The sequence below is a fragment of the Corvus moneduloides genome, chromosome 5, assembly GCF_009650955.1.
Source record: "Corvus moneduloides isolate bCorMon1 chromosome 5, bCorMon1.pri, whole genome shotgun sequence".
Lineage (NCBI taxonomy): Eukaryota > Metazoa > Chordata > Aves > Passeriformes > Corvidae > Corvus > Corvus moneduloides.
This window is the reverse complement of record NC_045480.1, coordinates 52,564,141-52,582,627: the sequence shown is the minus strand read 5'-3', so window position 1 is coordinate 52,582,627 and position 18,487 is coordinate 52,564,141. Positions and strand designations below refer to the sequence as shown.

The 18,487-nt window shown below is 41.0% G+C and overlaps 1 protein-coding gene across 4 annotated transcripts in view; it reads left to right on the top strand.

The window, feature by feature from the left end:
* BMPR1B (bone morphogenetic protein receptor type 1B) overlaps positions 1-18,487 on the top strand; it is a 234,388-nt gene that overhangs the window by 142,243 nt on the left and 73,658 nt on the right. Inside the window, exon 1 of one of the 4 annotated variants that reach the window (XM_032109037.1) lies at positions 9,446-9,553. The exons of 2 other annotated variants lie outside the window; for them this stretch is intronic. The gene's annotated coding sequence lies outside the window, so the exon portion shown is untranslated. Of the gene's footprint in view, positions 1-9,445; positions 9,554-17,987; positions 18,047-18,487 lie in introns of those variants that run through there. One more of the 4 variants, XM_032109039.1, reaches the window with a different exon arrangement.

Sequence of the window (18,487 nt, the reverse complement as noted above, 5' to 3'; positions counted from 1 at the left end):
GGGAGTTGAAACAACTTCTGAGACATGTGAAGAGCTTTCTTACTTGGGGGGTTATTTGGATTTCTGTCTGCCTGGCTTTAGGTGACAGATTCCCAGGCAATTCCATGGTTTTTGTACAAATGTCTCCTGATTGTGACTATTAGGGATATGTGGTATTAATTAATAGACTCACAATTCAAATTATGTGGTGGAGTTTTAGAGAGAAGTATATAATATACACAAAATATAATAACTGATATGGCTCTGGAGGTACCTCTATTCCTCTGTTTTTGAGAGTCTCAGGTTTCAGGGTTTAGTTCAGGTCCTTTTGGTTCCAGACCTAGTTACTTCTAGATTGCCATAGGAAAGTATGAACACATCTGCTCCATATTGCTCTGTAGTCTAGAGGTAGAAACTCTTAAAATGCAGCATTTAATCTGTGGAAATCCAGCTCTGGATGTGAATCATCTCATATAGGAATTTCTGTCCAAGTTTTAGTATGGCAAGACCAGAGTATCTCCCAAAGTGATCCTTCTCCTCTGCTGAGCATCAGCAATAGCAGAATAGCAATTCAACTGCAGAGATTGTTTTGCAGTCTTCAAAAGGATTGCATGCTTGCTAGAAACTGAATAAAACTTACTCATGCCCCAGAGGATTAAATGCCTTCTGAGAACGTGGAATTCCAGATCTGAAACGTGATTCTGTTCTTGCTCAGATGCCTTGAAATGTTAAGTCCATTTCTTTGGTTTATAGGTACTTGCTGCAGAGAGTCCAGCTTTGCTGATGTGACAGCAAGGAGCTAATGCTATCAAATAGTCCCATTTAATTGCACTACTTATGTCTCCTGCGTAGATTTTGAATAATTATTTTTAAATTGAGGCTCATAACATACAAAGGGATGCTGTGAATCATCCAAAACTTTTTTAGGAAGCAATTTTTCCTCTTGCAGTCTAGAATGTGGGTATTAAGGAAATTCTGTTTTCTCCTACCTCATAAATTCAGCAGTTCAGAGGAAAAAATGTATCAGCTAGATATTATATAGGAGTTTGGTAGTTGAACAAGTAAGTGGTAGGGTAAAAAAGACTGAGCAGGAAAGAGTCATACAGTTGTATAGGGAATGAAGAAGCTGCACGAAAAATTCTACAAATCACTTTAGTACAATAAAAACTCATAACTTCTCCATTTACTGACAAAGTAATTTGTCACAGATGCTGGCCCCAACTGATGGACATTAAGGAGCCAGTAAATGTGACAAGTCACATTGTACATTATTAATTTAGATTATTTCTTTTCCACTTCTCAGTCAAAAGCTGGTTATTTGGAGCTGGCAAATACAGTGGCATTGTAGGTACTGTACTGTTGACAAGAAACAATCTTCTTAAGTGGTACTGTGATGAATCCATTTGGGTAACTGTTTACAGAGACTTCTACTGTAGAAACTCCACTCTTTCTTGCAAGATTATCTCTGACCATTTGAATGTTAACATTCCCTTATTCATGGTGTCCAGTGCCAATTTCTGAGTTATATTTTCAGGCAAGGCCAATATTGCATGTTGATTTTTGCTTGGAGTTGATTCTTGATAGGTCTTAGATGTGAAAGCCCATGCCTTTTTGATTATCTGTGAAGATATTGAGTTGAATCTCTAATACTACTAGCTATTGACTTTCATTTATTTGTTGCCTTTTTTCAGGTTTGAAGACCCTTTTTAAGGTCTCAGTGTCCTAAAGTCTTTCTGGAGATTTAAACTATTTAAGGTATTGTTAGGTGGTTTCCTTAAATTTAATATTACCTGCTTCAGTAGTACTTTTGGATAAAAAATATATTAAAAAATCAGAGTCATGAAGGCCTTTTTCAGTCCATTTATCAAGAATTAAGATCACGACTAACAGATTAATGAATTAATCAAGATGCTCAATTATGCAATATAGGAGCTTTTGAACAAGAGCTGCACATTTTGCATTTTGGAGTTGTTTGGCTCATGGAGGAACAAGTATCCTAAACTGCCAAGGTTTTGAATCCAAATTCTCAGTGTACATAATTGTTGTCCTACAACAATTTTATTTTATTTTGTATACTTTTTTTTTTTTTCTGCTATAGGCAGGCTGTCACCAGGATGTAACCTGAAAATTAAATATCCTTGTTTGCAGTAAAATTTTTAAACATTATGGTGACTATACTTTAATACTTTGACTCCTATTTTGAAGTGCTTCTTTTTAAAAGGTAAACAATTGCCTCTAAGGAAACATGGAAATAACATCTTGATTTGGTAGCAGTTCTGAGAAACAGCACTTCTTCAGTGTGCCTGGATTTAACAAGTTGAATATTTATTTATTTATTCATTCATTTAGTTAGTTATTTAAAAGCAAGACTAGTTACTTCTGGGAGCTTATTGTGTATATTAGTGTTTTTGTAGGATTATCCTCTGCAATATTTGGCCGGGATTTGAGGTCACGGGCACTCTGGCCACTGAGAGTGATCACATTTGGCCAATGAATGGCTCGTCTTTTGCACTGGCACACCACTGCAGAGCCTCTTATGTCGCTCTCTCCTAGCCAGCTCCTTCTGTTCCTTTGAGATAGCTCTCTGTTTGCCCCTATCTTTGAGACAATATTTGCATCCTGTGCACATGCATAAAGCACCATCTCAGTCTATTATTTTAATAAGTGTCACATATCAGCCCTAAAGCATAATACTGTCACTGGTTTCATGGCCTCCTGGAGAAGGACTTGGGATATTCAAATAGCTGCATCTCATTATTTCAGTTCTCAGCCTTATGTTCTAAACTTGTCCAAACGCAGAGCTGGGAAGGAAGCAGGTAGCACCACTTCCTCTGCAATAGCCTATGTCCTAGCAGGGTTAGAGGGCTTTTCAACCCAACACGAATGATAAACACCTCATTCAGATCCTCCTTTACAAAGGTATTTGTGAGCATGGCTGAATAGCTCTGGAGAACAAGAAAGAAAGGATGGGACTAACCTGTTCATGTCATGTTACTTCAGCCACTGCAGTGGCTTGTGGTTACTGCCCCATCTATCTGGGGAAAACCCCTTGGAGAGGTTTTAAAGAGACCATGATCAGCTGTAAGGTGATATGTTAAAAGGACTACCAAAACTACCCATAGAAACTTGAAGCACTAAAGAGGCAATAACTGGAGACAGAAAATGCAGACGGCACAGCCGCTGTATTGATTTGTTTTTCCTGGAATTACAAACTCATTCTTCAGTTAAAATTAGTGATCATCAGGGGCTGAGTCACTCCGTTTGTTATCTAGACCCTACTTTTCCCTCTCCTAAAAGAATGTGTGCTCACGGGTAGGCCAGATGTGCTGGTGGACAGTGGTCCCTTCCCTGCCACATTCTCTTCCGGCAGGCTCTCAGGGAGGTGTGCATCCATCCTCTTGCTAAAGACAGAATTTTTCCCCATCATGGTAGAGAGGAATCGAGTTGCAAGAATAACATGCCTTTTGGGTGTTTCTGCATGAAGGTGAGGCCTGTTGTGGCCAAAAAAAGTATTAGCATCTCTGGTTCAAGTTGGTCAGTGGCTGAAGCAGCTTTCTGGATCTGCACAGAAGCACCTCCTAACTGATCAGCAGAGAAAAAAAAAAAGCTGACATTGAAAAAAGCTGTCTTTCAGCATGATCAATCTGGCCAACACTTCCCCAAGCCAGGATTACACAGGAAATAAAGTTTTTATTACATGCCATGGTATTTATGTGTGAGCCCCTGGAGTATAGGTCAGACTACAGCAAATGTTTGTGGAGATTTGGTGATCATCCCCAATGAATATGTAAACTGAGCTCAAGATCAAAAGGGTCTGCTAACTTTAGTAGGCTGCTCACCTGATGTTAAGTATCAGAAAGCAAATTAGTAATAAAATTGTTTTTGTTGGCATCCTAGGTTATATTTGGGCCTTGCAGCACTGAAAATTATTGCCTGATAGACATCATAGATAATAACACTGAGCTCCCCTACAGTGATGAAGTGCAGGCCATGGATTGATGAAGTACAATACAGACAGAAGCTTGCTGCTGGAACAGATGTGCTGGTCTTAATACATTACTGCTTATCTGCTGGTGATTACTGCCTTTCTCCTGAAGAGAGGGGGCAAGAGCACTGAGTACTCCTCATCTGCTTTGGTATAAGCTCAGATGTCTTGCCTTAAGCTGCTGTTGAAGGCTGTTTAAACTAAGCCCAGCTGACTTGTCTGTGAAATAGATGGGGGTCTCAGGCAGTTCACTCTAGTTTTATAAGGAGTTTTGTAAGGAGTGATAACATTTCAGAAGAGAGAAATGGATGTTACAGCTTTCTGTGTCTTTAAAAGTAGTGAAATGCACCTTGAAGAAGTTTTCCACCAGATAAGATCAAGAAGATGGGAAGGGACATAGCTGTTACATTGTTTGTACATGGAAAACCACCATTGACTTAAACCCCATGTATCTTCCTAGCTTATAACTCTTTAAAGTAATTTCAATCAACCCCTTAGAGTTTCTAAAGCTTGGAGTTGCTTGAAAATATACTGTATTTTCAATATGCTTGCTTTTGCTAGTTGCATTTACCAAGTACACAGATCTGTATAGCATCTTCCTTTATTTGTGCCGCAGCTCCACACAGAAGTAGAAAAGCAGCATCTTGACAACTAAGAAAATAGTGGAGCTAAATAAAACCAATGATTTAAATGTATTCCCTAGATTTCAAACAGAGAGTGTTTTTTTAACACAGATCTGATTTTTGAGCTGGTAGCAGGGCATGTATTTCAAGAGATGCCAGAAATATCTGCTTATAGGAGGCTGTGTGGTACTGTGGGCAGTGTTTGTGAGAAGAAAATGTAAGCACTTTAAAGATAAAATATTATGTGATGCCTTAAAAAGCCCAGGGTGTTTAACTTGTAATGGTGTATGCTTAAGTTAATGGTGGTAAGAATACACTGCTAATTGGAGTGACAATTCAGTGGAACTGACCATCTTTACATAAAGTTCATGTTTCCTTCAGTTCTACTGTTTGATTGCACCCAGTGATATAAAAAACAATAAACACATGACCATTTTACAAACAAGGCTGGACTATTTCTAAATAGCTCTTGAACACACTGTTTCAGCTGTAAAAGTAGCTCAGAATTGCTTCTGCAGGTTTCTTGCTTGAAGGTTAGGGGCATTATGTTCTTGTATTGTGTAGACTGCGTGCATGAGTTGCTGCAAAGTTCATTATACTGCTAAGGCTGTCAGGGGTATTTATGGATATTCATGTGCAGTGAACCCTTGAACCTGAGCTAGTCATCTGAGCGTTGCTTGTCGTTAGAGTTGTGTTTATGCTTAACATTGGTAGCAGTATTTAATTGCTCCCTAGAAAAAATAATTGCAATTTGAACTCAGTTGTATAGTAGACAAGGGATTGCAAAAATGCCAGGCCCACAGGAAGGACTGTCCTTCTTACACAAGTATTAATTATTAGACTTCTGTTCTCAACTCCCGTTTCCAGAGTTTGGGAATGAACGTGGAACAAGTATATTATTCAAACTGTGCCATGTTCCACTCCCATTAAAATTAGTAATGGCAAAAATTGCGTGATGGAATTAATCATATTTCAAAAATATTTTCCAGGCATTTTTCATGTCAGCTGCAAATGGGAGAAAGGGTGATGATGCCATTTTGCAATGGAGAAGAGCGGAGCTCTCGCCTTATACTCATCTGAAGAGTTTCTAATTCAAAGTATTGCCATGTTATCCGTGCTAAAGTTTCAGTTCTCATAACCCAATATCAGATGGGAAAATCCTGCGTAACGCCTGGAATGCCAGCAGGGCTGTTATGGTCCTGAGGCGGGTGGTGCTCTACACGTCCTCAGAGCTGCGTTTTAGTGCTCTCCTCCCAGTGTGAAGGGAGTTTATATTTCTGTAACTCTAGTGGGGATTCCTTTGGCTTGACACAATCCTGGGAATGTCTTTCAAACCATGTACATACATAGAACAGATGGCTTTCATGGGAAGCAGGAACTACTGTTCAACATGTAAGAAATTTTTTTTTTTTCCATTTCTTGGTAGCTTTCTGACTTGAAAAAATCCTTCCACAGATACTGTGTAATGGGAACAGTATCTTGATTCTCTCCTCCATTCCTGCCTTATTTTCATTTTCCTGTCAAGCTCAAAAAAAACATTTTTTACATATTCTAAGGGTAGAGGTGGTTTTTTGAGCCTTAAATTCAATTGCTACTGAACTTTAGCATTTGCAATGAAAGCTGAATTACTGAAGCTTAGCCTTAGTGGAGAATTTAACAATACAGTTACTGTATTGTTCCTGTTCCTGTCCTCTCAGGCATCAGTGCCATCTGACCAAAACTCAGGAATGTAATTATTGACAGATATGTAGCTCCATATGGAAAATAATCTTTAGAATTTCATGCATTTTGCTTGCAATTTAATTAAATATTAACATTTTGTAGTAGCAGATAGCAGCATCAGTGAGTGATATGTTGTGACAGAATATAATATGAAGTGACCACATAAGATAATTAAAGATCATGCTGAATTTAATTTTCATGCTCTTGCACTTAGAAGCTTGTCGCCATAAATGGAGAGTTAATAAATGTTCTGCCCCCTGCAAACATTGCCTCACTAAATGGCTCTCCTTTCTTATAACCATGAGTTTGCTTTTCACATCGTGTGGCCTTATAGAACATGAACCTTTTTTGGGTACAGAGTAGCAATAAATAGACCGACTTTTGCTTTTGAGTGGGTACACTCCTCTGCACTCATCAGTCTGGCAGAGTTTCTCATAGATTTTGTTAATATTTCTCTAACTTGATAAAAAAAGTAAGAACGAGCAACCATCTAATAGAAAAGAAGAAAGCTTCAAAAATTTGGTGCGTGGGTATCTTTTTTAGTAAAAGTATTTGACCTTGAAAACATTTCCCAGTTACTACCACGACAAAGAACAGAAGCTGTAGGTTAATACTCAGCTGCCTGTACAACAATGAATTACAACCTACCATTAGAGAGGAAAAATAAGTGTAGTCTATTGTAATTCTTTAATTGAAAATGTATCATCATGGAATTGTTACTTGGATACCACTCAAATTCTTATGGAAATGTGTTTCCTTTCATTAGCAGGTCGATTTATTTGATGATATTACGGAATTGCAGGTTAATTTTCATCTACTATCCTTGTGTCATATTGATACTGTCCAGCTACATGTTTTAAATAAGCATGTGACTTCTAATGTCTAGTTTTTATTTTCCATCTGAATATTTGCCAGTGCTGGGATTAACATATTATCTACAGCCAGGGAACTAAATTAGCACGTTTTAAGGAGGTGCATCCAGAGAATATATCAAAAATAGATCAGCCAAAATGAATGAAAAACATGGTAAAACTGAATCTAGATATGAGAAACTTACTATGTCAGACCTGAGTGAATATAACAGGAATTGAGAGCATAAAACTGTAACATTTGTCTGAATCACTTCTCTTAAAGATAGTGGGGAATTGTTGAAGAAAAGCAGCTGCTGTCGTGTAAGATTTGGGAATCTCCCATCAATTTCTAGCTTTCATCAGAGTATGAGAATTACCACAGCTTGGTGATGGTTTAAGGTCATTGAGAGAGTGATGATACCAGAGTTGCCTCAGCACATGAGCTGACCATGTAGATGTTGCTGGATCATCCCAGCCAAACAAAAATTACCGGCATTACACTTCAGCCTCTGTCTTGGCTGGATGCTTTGGCAGAGGTGGATGGAGTTGCACCGGAGGCAGGAAAAAAGTCTGCAGTGTGTTAGCAGGTTTGTTCTATGGATGGAGCTGGAACCTGCAGGCCAAGGCAGTGCCCAGATGGTGCCCTGCAGCAGAGAAGGTGGTGGCGAGACTTGCACACTTTCAGTGCATGGGGATTTGCAACCAATTCTATTGTAAATAAGGTGTTGCAATTATGTAAAAAGTCTTAATCAGTGAATTCTCAGACACCAGAGGTTTCCTCAAGGGTCAGTACACAGGTTGCACTGTTAATATTTGCTCTCTTCCACACTGAGATGTAGGGAGAATTTTCAGCTAAAAAACTGTGAACTGCAGTAGCAACTCAGACTGCACACAGCCTATGCTGTGTGCTCTTAAGGGAGTAGGTTTATGCAAGAAAAAGTCTGTATAACCCTTAAAAACTGTATTTAATGCCTATTCAGAGTACTAGCAGGGCAATCATAAAAAGTGACACATTTATGGCTTAAATAAGATGAACTGTGCTTTGATCCTGCAAAGTTCTAGCATAATTCTCTGATGCTCAGCTTCATTCTTCCTGACAGCATGAGATATCCAGCATTCCCCCCTCAGTCCTTGCTCTTTCTGATGACCCTCAGCAAGGGAGCACTGGTGGCTGCTGCTTTGGGTGTGGAACGTGCCCACTAGGAGCCTGGTTTGTGATTACCAGCTAATTTTACATAGGCCACCCTAGAAGCTGTTGGAGAAATAAATCACTGCAGAGCTGTCCTGGATTTAAGCCACTGAAAGGCCTATAAAAATATTTGTTACCCAGATACCTGAGCTGGCCAGCCTTTTCTACAGACCTTAAACTGTCTTACACGTTTCGTGTTGCTCATTTTGGGTGGTTTTAGTCGGGCAGGTTGAAAAAGTATTTTTTGGCAGCTGGAGCAGGAAATGTGTATTTGCCATTTAAGTGCATGTAAATAGGGAAAAATCCTATTAAACTGCTATTGATGAGATGGCATGCAGTAAAATGAAAACTGACCATTTTGATACAAGTAGTTGATGCTACAGAGGTTTCTTTAATGCGGCCTAAAAATTGTTCCCATCTCAATCTCTTAGAGCAGTTTAGGACATCCCGGATTTTCTTTCTCTCAGTGCCTCATTTACATCTGCTTAGCACCCAAGGCTTCTCTGGGGAGGTCCCTTTCCTTGGAAATGCCTTCAGAACACCCACAGCACAGCTTGTAAGATCTGATAGAAGGCATATCTATAAAATAGGCCTCTTTTTGTCTCGCTTTTGTTTCACACTGTCCATTCTCCCTTGGGAGGTTTGTCTCCTCTCCTTAGGAATGGCAGTGATGTCTGAGCAGCCAACCTGGTTGTGGAGCCTCTCCCTGAGAACACAACTCCTTTGCAACGAGTACTTCCTAGGCTAGCAGAGAGAGGAACGTTCTACATTGAAACAGAATGGTTTACAGGTAGAGGAGCTTGCTTGGCACATGCTAAAGATATTGGGGATTGCACTTCTAATGTGGTTTCTCAGCTGTAGAGAGAAACAGCAAAGAGCTGCTGCATCTCTGGATTTGTTCCAGCCCCTTGGTTGGGGCTGAGCTTTGGTTCCCTTGCACCCTCCTCTGTGAGGAGGGGTTTGGGTGACTTTTTTTTTTTTTTTTGCACAGAGATTGCTTAAGCAGCCAATCCTTGTTCCACTTGCCCCAGTGAAGGAAATCCTGTATGAACTGGAAAGTGTTAGAAAGGATTTAATGAGATTATCATGAACTGTTACTTAAAATCTTAAACCCGCAAGAAGCTGTGCTCTGTAACTGGGGAGAGGTGAAGGAATGGGAAGGACTAAAGAAGCTGTCTACTTATTTAAAGAGGCAGAGCCAGAGGTGGTTTTTTTTAATGTCTTAATATGCATTTTAGCTAAAAAAAAAGACACAAACAAGGAAACAATATGCTCCTCCAAAAAGGAGGGATATTGTGGAAGTCTAGTGTCTTTGTGTCTTCAAATTTAGATTTATTTTTGATAATATTGTAGAAGTAAGTGATACTGAAATTACTATTTGAAAATTCATTTGCCCAGTGGACTATGCAAGCTCCTACTTGCCTTCAAGCTCATCATACCAGTCAGAAGTGCCTCAGAGAGATCATGTTGTATCCACATCACATTAGGGACTGCTTTGAGGTTTGACATGTCTTGCGTTGTAATACATAGAATTTAGTAGCAATGGAGTGAAATTGGTTGGTCTTGGGTATTTTTTCTTTGTTTTGTTTTTGTTTTGGGGGAGTTTTTTCCTATCATGTGCTTGCAATGAATCTGTAAATACAGCTAAGACTTATTTTTGCTGCCAAGTCCTGCTTGCTGGGCTCTTGATGACATTGAAGTCACAAAATGCATTTACTTTCCATGTGTTTGGTTGGCTTCTGTGGTCTTTGTGTACCTGTAATGATAGGAAAGTTATGAATAGTGGTTGTATGTTATGGAGTTAACCTCCCTGGAGACCTGGGTACCTAAAACTGGTGTGCCACTGTGGTTCCTCAGGGGGATCTGCTTGCAGTTAAACCTACGGAGCAATGTGATTGTAAACACAGGAACAAGTTTTGCTCAGAAAAAAAAGTTATTTCAACTGGAAATTGGTAATGAGTAAAGAGGTATGGGGTGAAAAGTACCTTCAACAAGCATTAGAGTAGGATTTATTTTGGCAGATGCCTATCTTGAATGCGTAGGATACTTTCCAAATCCATCAGACATGCTTTTGGGGTGGGAGTGGGGTGAATAAATCTATGTCTTTGTCCATTTATTCCTTGGGAGAATAGCTTGGAGGCTGAAATCCAAACTGTGCTGAAAGAAACTTCTGAAATATGAAATTATGTAGTGATAAGATACTGTATCAAGAGACTCTAGCATAACTTAATTGCTGAGAACACTTTATGGCATAGAAGTGTTGTTCATTGTTTTTATATACTCATTACTATAGTTTTCCTCAATTATAAAAGCCCTGAAAAAATAGTGTGAAATGATTAAAATAATTTTTTGAGGGTAGTCTTCATGCACTCTTCCCCTCTGTACCAAAATATCCCACCAAGCCATCCCATCTCTGTTAGGCTTCCTCTTCTGTCCTCTTTCAGCCTCATTCTTTGGCATATTGAGAGGGAAAGGAGAAATGGAGATTTGGGAGGCACGGTGCTCCTGCCACCAGGAAGGCAGCAATAAGATACCTCCAAAAGTGGTTTTGGGTACAGTAGGCTTTGGAGGAAAGAGTGGCTTCAGGGAAAGTAAAAATAATTATCTAAATTAGCTTAAATTAGAAAGAATTGAGCAAAACTCTTAGAGATTTGCTAAATATGATACAAGTGTGCAGGTTAAAATATTTTTGGCAAGTGCACATTGTCAAATACAAAATCCTGGTATATTTCCAGAATGTTAAAATAAATCTGAGTGCAATAAGTATCCTTCTTTCCCTCTTGAATGAGTCAAAGAAATCTTCTTTCCGCAGTGAGAAAAGTGAGTAAAACATTTGACTCCAAACAACAGAGAGAGCTGATTTCTGAAAGTGACTGTCAGTGAGTGTCACATCCCTCCAAGAACACTCCATTTGCATCAGGACACCTCAGCTGATAAAAAGGTGCAGCAGGAATAGGTGGGTGATAAAATATGAGATGAACCATCCCTGAGAGGAACAAGAAACTTAAAATTTGGGGGACTTCAATAAGAGGAGACAGAAAAAGGAAAATAAAATAATACATATAAAAAGAAGAAGCAAATTGAATTCTTCCATTTAGCCTTTTACATAATAAAAGACAGGAGACATCCCAATGAAATTAAAAAGCAATGCCTTTAAAAATTAATAAAAAGCAAATACCTTTTACTGGATACAGAAATATGGACAAACTGAGCTACTGCTCTGATCTGATGTGTCAGTGCAGAGATTGCGAAGTTATGTGGCCTTTTGAGGAAGTCTTTAGCTTCTGTAGCTGGGTACAGTTCTATTTTGCCACAGTCCGGGACATCTGGACAGAAGCCAGCCCTGGCTCAGCAGTTGGGTGGGTGCAGATGCTGTGGTCATGGTAGCTGTGGTAGATACATTGCTGTGAGGTGGCTCTGTGGCTCCCACTTTGTGGGGACAACTTCCAGTTGGAGAACCATTGCAAGATCAGGCAGAATATGACAAAACACTATAAATATTGGTTTCTGGTTTATTGGATCAAACACGTGTCCAAGGTTCTTTAATTTTATGATCTTGGTTCTTTACCCAAATACAGTCAGCCTAGCAAGGAGCTTTGGTAAAGCTAATGGTACAAAATTTCTTCCCACATTTAGATATTGATGCAGCTTGTCAGAGAAATGGATTTTTATTCATATCATTGAATAACCCATACTATAGGTAATGACATTTGAAACCAACAAATGAACATCTATGTGTGTATGTTTGTGTGTATAATTATACTGGTAAAAGAAAAATAATTTCTTTTGATCAAAATATTTCAAGTTTTAAAGGCTACTTTCTATCCAAGGGGGAAAAAAACCCATGGACTCAATCATATTAGGCTGAGTAGGCCCTCTTAGGAGGATGATTATTTTTTTGGAACTTGTGATCCAAATGCTGTGTAGCCAAAAACTGCCTAATGAACACGTCAGTTAAAACTGAACACAGCCTTCTAGACTGGACACTAAACCTCAGCCCTTCCTTAGCATACCATATCCTGATCCCCACATGCGATGAGATGGATGGTTTGCTGTTTGTATTTGAAAGAGAATATGGTGCAACATATGATGCACAGCCACAGAAGGTCCTCACTAAGCAACGTACTCCAGAAGACAGTGTCTATGTTACTGCTGTGAATGGCTTCAATTAAAACCCAGTAAAACTGGTAGTGGATTTCTTCATGCTATCATCTTGGATTATCATGCCTGAAAACCACATCCTTCTCAATATAGTTTTCCTGTGGTTTAGTCCAAAGGTCTTTTCACCTCTCTTGGCAGTGTGCTGCTCCTTTTTCTCAAGGATCAGTCACTTCTGATATATAACTAAGAAATAAATGGCCCTAAATTGGAAGAAAAAAACCTCAACCAACCAGCTCTGGAAAAGCAGCAGAACTTCCCCATGATGCATCATACTGTGAACTGATTTCCTAAACTGCAGCAACAAATCCTCCATCATCTAAAACTGAAAAGAGAAAACACACTGAACTCTCCATGGCATCCTGTCCAAGGGTTTTTTGATGAGTATTTGCATTTTTTACTTACTTACTTCCAGCCATATGAAAAAAATGCTTACTGTTAGCTTACTGTTTCTTGCTGGAGTCGCCAGCTGTGGAAGAAAGTAAGTTTACATAGCCTAAATAAGTTTTGGAGTTAAAAAGCATGATCTAGCAAAGCAAATCATACTTTGTTTTGAGACTAGTTTCATATATGGGGAATACTTTTGAGAGTAGTCCACATACATGGGGAATAAAAGGTGTTTGGGAGCTAGGTATGATGGCTTATTTGGGCAGTTTGTCTGTTTCCATGAAAGTCTGCAGTCTGTAGAGTCAGTTTCATCTGTAAGGATGATACTGGATGAGAATTTAGCTTTACAAATTAAGAAAAGCCCCACTGGTAAATACATTTCAGAGAAGCACCTGCATCACCTGCTCTGTGCTCTTATTTTCTCCCAACTCTCACAATTTCAAATGAACACGCAGACAAAAGCAGAAGGTTTATAAAACCAGTTGTAGTTCTTGTGAAACTGGGAAAGGTGCAACAGAGGTGTCAGTCATTACAACAGATGAAATGTTTTAGTCATCAGTGATGGTTATAGTATATTATTTATAAAAGCATGTGTTAATTTGTGGTAATGAGTAAAATTATTTGCATGTTGTAAACAAGAGATTCATGAGTTCTTAAGGAAGTGATTTGATTTAAGGTGTGTTTTGGAAAGACTCTGTTTTTAGGAATGATTTTGAGAACCCACTTTGTTTTTGTAAATATGGGGCAACTAAGAGCCAGAAGAGTTTTGGTTGTTTGGCTTTTATTTAATGGGCCTGGCAAGCCTTTTGTTCACTTCCCCTCCTCCCGACAGTCTGCACACAGTCCACCCCAATTTGTTAAAGACGAATTGTTGCCCGTGGTAACTGCAGAGAATTTGTTGAAAAGAACACTTTTAGAAGACAATGGGCCCCAAATATACTGTGGCACAGCTTTAAACTTTATTAAGTCTGTCTTGGACTACCCTCTCCTCTCCTGAGTTAAGGGAAGAAAAGTTTGGCAGCCTCCATGCTGTGAGCGTGATTGATGCCTAGAACATCTGAGGGACTTTTGTGTCCACATGCTCTCCATGAGTGCATAATGTGTGAATACTCAAATAAGGTCAGCCCTTATCAGATGTAATCTAGGCCTGAAAGCAGATCAACAGTGACAGTCATACCCCATAAGTGAGAACACAAATCATCCTTGCGTGCTTTGGACAAGTTATGGGATTTTCTCCCTTGCTCCCATTTTACCCTTTCCAAATGGGGTGTGTGTATGTCAGAGGGGAGGGGAAACTTTGGCAGATCTCTGGAAAAGAAAAAAAAGACAAAACCCAGAGGAATACGTGCCTGGAATACTAGATAGTCCCCTCAGCTGGGCCACAGGGGCAAGGGGGCTGTGCAAGGCAGGGGCTGGCCCTGTACAGGTCTGGGGGGTGCAGCTGCTCTCAGGCTGCTGGGGGAGCATCCCCACTGGTAGAGCAGGGCAAGAGAGAAGAAATTTGGGCAAAAGAGGTTCAATTCACATCTCCAGTGCCTTTTAAGAGTCTTTTCAGGGATTTCTAAGCACGTCACAGCTTTTGTTGTCTGCCTGTCCCTGGGTTTGAATGCCTCAATTTTTCAAAGCGGAGCGAAAGCATCTTTTTATTTTTTTTGAGTTTGTGCTCCATGGAGGGGGATGCTGTATTTCACCACAAAGTGAAAAAAAATATTAGAGAATAATGCCTTAAATGAATTCATTTCTGCCAGCTTTCCTGGAGAAAGCAGATGTAAGCAGGTTTTATCTGAAGGAAGAGCCTTCCATTTGTGACTATTACTTACTGTAGTTTAAGTACTGGATTGTTTTTTATCTAGGAAAACAAAGACAGCAGCAGTGAAATGTTGTTAATTTAGACTTTCTTGATTTGTGCTTCTGCTTAGAAAAGGATTTTAATGGGCAAAGAGCTTTTACAGAACACAAAATATATAGGGAAATAGCATAATTAGCAGGAAGAAAGAAAAGATACTGTTACGTCATTGACAACATTAACAACTATGGAAACAATGATGTCATCCTCTAAGATGTGAAATATTTTTTCCCCACACTTATGATAACTTGAAAAATTTCTTCTTGTTTTTAGAAATATAATGTCCCTATCAAGACAATAATTCACAATACTTTTGCTTGCTTCTGCACTCTTTATATGGAAGTGTATAACACTGGTGTATTCCCAAGGACTGACTGGAAGATCCACGAACACTGAGAGCCTGCCTACAACCCTTGTAATTACAACGTATTTTTGCTTGCTTCATTTATTTGTTTTGCTTTGTGCTTTAGTAACAAGAGGAGTGTCCAGCTGCTCCTTGAAAAGGCACAATAAAAAAGATTCCTTAGTTGCAGCTCACACCTTGAACTCTGAACAGAAACATGAGCAGGACAACCTCTCTCTTCCCTTTGCTGTGCTGTCACCTCTTTGCTCTGCTGAATGGGACAGTGTTTCTTGCGGTAAGGTGTGAAACTCTGGAATACAAGACAGGAGATGAAACCTCTTCTGTAATCAAATTCATGACAATGTGTCCTGAGCTACCATACTACATGTTTCCCCACCACCTCGTTTTTCTTCAAAAAGTGATCAAGGTGTGTGTTAAAGTAATTCATGCTTTCTTTCTGGCCACTGTCCCGAAGAAGAATATCCCCTGATGCCCATATACCCTGTATGGATGTGCAAAGAACCACCTAATTTACACAGAGTCTGAGTCTAAAAGTGTCCTCCTGCCACCCCCACCCTAACAAACACCTGTTGGGCACTGATTTTAAACACTTGCTTGCTTCAGTCTGCACAAGAAGCTCCTTTCCTTGATGTATTGATTCTGCTGGCATCCTAAAAGCATCTCAGATGGATTCCCCATATTTTCAAAGGCAATCTTTCAGACTCAGACATTTGCTGCTCTGAATTCGTCTAGTCCTTTAAGGTCACACAGCTGAGGCTTGTGGTGTCCATCCCAAGTGTCCAAAACAGTGATAATCTTCTGTCTTGCATTCAAAAAGGTCATAGGAATGCCATCCTGTGTTTGACATAGGAAGAATGGTCTGCTCTGTAGTATACAATGTGTGATATGTGGCAATTTGGGATTTTTAATTTTACTAACAAATATTTTAAATGGTGTCAGCAGATGACAAAGCATTACTTTAAGAGGGTTTTTTAATAAGAATTTGGGAAGGAAATGTCTATCATGCTTTTAGAAGACCACATGCAGGTTAAATAGGAGTTTTAAAACAAAGGTAATTTTTCCCATGAAAACTGATCTGCGTGGAGCAAATCTGCAATTAGAAGTCATATTAGAAAATAAATAGTTTAGATGCTACTGTGTTACTTTCTTGCTATATACTGCAATGAAAACATGTGAGAAAGACTGAAAAATTATATTGACATAATGATTATATTCACATAAATTATGCATTCCATTAATGTGCATGAAAATGGATGTCTGTGTTGCAGTTGCACTGTAAGTTGGTGTAGTAATCAAAGAGGTAATAAGAGTTTTAAACAAAACGATGAGGAAAAAATTAATTCCATTCATCACTAGAAAGACAAGAGTAATGCTCATCACATTTATGATACCTGGTCAAGGTCTGGTTTATGAATGCTGTGGCCAAATTGCTCTCAGTGACATAAATATGAATTCTATTCTGTTACTACTAATTGTTGTTTGGCAGCTGCTAGGCAGCCACTTCAAAGATTTCCATTCTGCTAGGCATCATCAGAGATGTGGATCTTCCCCAGAAAGTTTCAGGGGGATCACTTGTTTGAAGCCAAATACCATTTGAAGCGTAGTAGTGGAATTTACCCACTGAGATGCCAGGCTTCTGTAAGCTACAGCAGTCCAGTATCAGTGCCAAACTGAGCAAACATTGTCACAAGTGACCTGATGAATCACAAACCCTACTTTTCCCATTCTTATAGACAAAAATAATAGTGGTCATTAATTAATACTATATACTGATTAGGAGTTTAATTGAAAATACCTAGCTTACCCCTGCTCATTTTTTTGGGGGGGGGGAGTTTTGCTTAGTGGTAGTTGGGAGCCTCTTTTTATTATGGTACATCAGTTTGAAAATTTTCCCATTATATTGCTGCATTTTGAAGTGTTTTAAGGATCTCAGCTGTGTTTTGCTCGAGAACATGGACCACATACTTCTGCTGCTTGATGGCGTAAGACTCGCTTAAAACGTGTTCCTGTTATAAGGGGCGGATGTGTAGATTGTTCAAAAGCTGTGTGGATGTGGCGCTAGGGGATGTGGTTTAGTGGTGAACATGATGGTGCTGGGTTAACTGTTGGACTTGCTGATCTTAGAGGTCTCTTCAGAATTTATCTGATTCAATGATTCTGTGGGTTTGCATCCATTGATGACCTGCTGACGTAGAGGTCTATAAAACCTAGCCATAGATGAGGTGGCTTTGCTTTAGTGCGCGCAGCGGAGGAGTGACACAACTGCTGTGCATGTGTGCCCGTGAGGGGCGAGGTTAAATCCGTATGTGCGGCTGATTCACTAACAGGCTTATAGGGAAATCCTGCACTTCGCAAATATTCGAGCAGCTCATTTAGTCCTTGAATAATGACACCAGCTCAGAAGGTGTTCGTAGCAGTTGTGCGGTGACAAGCTGCAGGGAGGGTGCCCGTTCTGAAACCGCGCCGGGCAGGAGCGGCGGTGTCGGTTCCTCCTCGTTCCCGGCTGCCATCGGCTGCTGGCGAGGGCTTTCTGCGCGGGGCAGGGTCGCGGTCCGGAGCGCGTCTTCCCGGGCCGAGGAGGCGTTTGATGTGCGAAAGCCCGAAGGCGTTTGGCGGGATGGCTCCGGCTTCCTTGCGGGGCTGTGCCTGTGCCGGGGCAGGGCGAGCCCGGGCTACCTCTCCCGGCCGCGCCTCCCCCGCGCCGCCTCCGGCCCGGCTGCCCCGTGGTGTCCGGCGGCGGGGGCGCAGCCCGGCGGGAGGGCGCTGCCCCGCTGCCTCCCGCGGGCCCGCCGCCAGCGCTGCCCTGCCTGGCGGAGCCGGCCGGGGGCAGGAGCCGCCGGGGGCGGGGGCGCGGCGAGGAGGCGGCCGGGGCCGGCGGGCGGAGCGGGGCCGGAGCCGCGGCTCTCGCTGGGAGCCGGCGCGGCGCTGGCAGCACGCCCGAGGTGAGCGGGGAGGGACGCGCGGACCGAGGGGGGAGCGGGCGGCGGGAAGGTGCCCGCGGACGGGGCGAGGGGGGAAGGATTTTAGCTCCGGGCTGCCGCTCCGGTGCTGCTGCGTGCGGCGGTGCGGGTGATGCTCCGGAGGCGCACGGCGTGCGGGGACGGCCGGCGCGATGGGGCGGCGGGAGCTGCTGCTCTCGCTGCTGTTCGCTTTCTGGTAGTGCCACTTGGGGCAACTTGCACCGCTCAAAAGAAGTTTTAAAGAAGCTGAGTTATATTAGATCTTCCTTTAGAAATCTTGAGCGTTTCAGGCTTATGCTTTTTGTAACTTTCGTCTGGTTACCCCTTTTAAAAGCGAGGGGTTTTTTTATTAGTAGCTATGGACGTAGGAAACATTGTGCTGGTTTCATAGGAAGACCGAATTTGTTCATGTTTCAGTCTTAG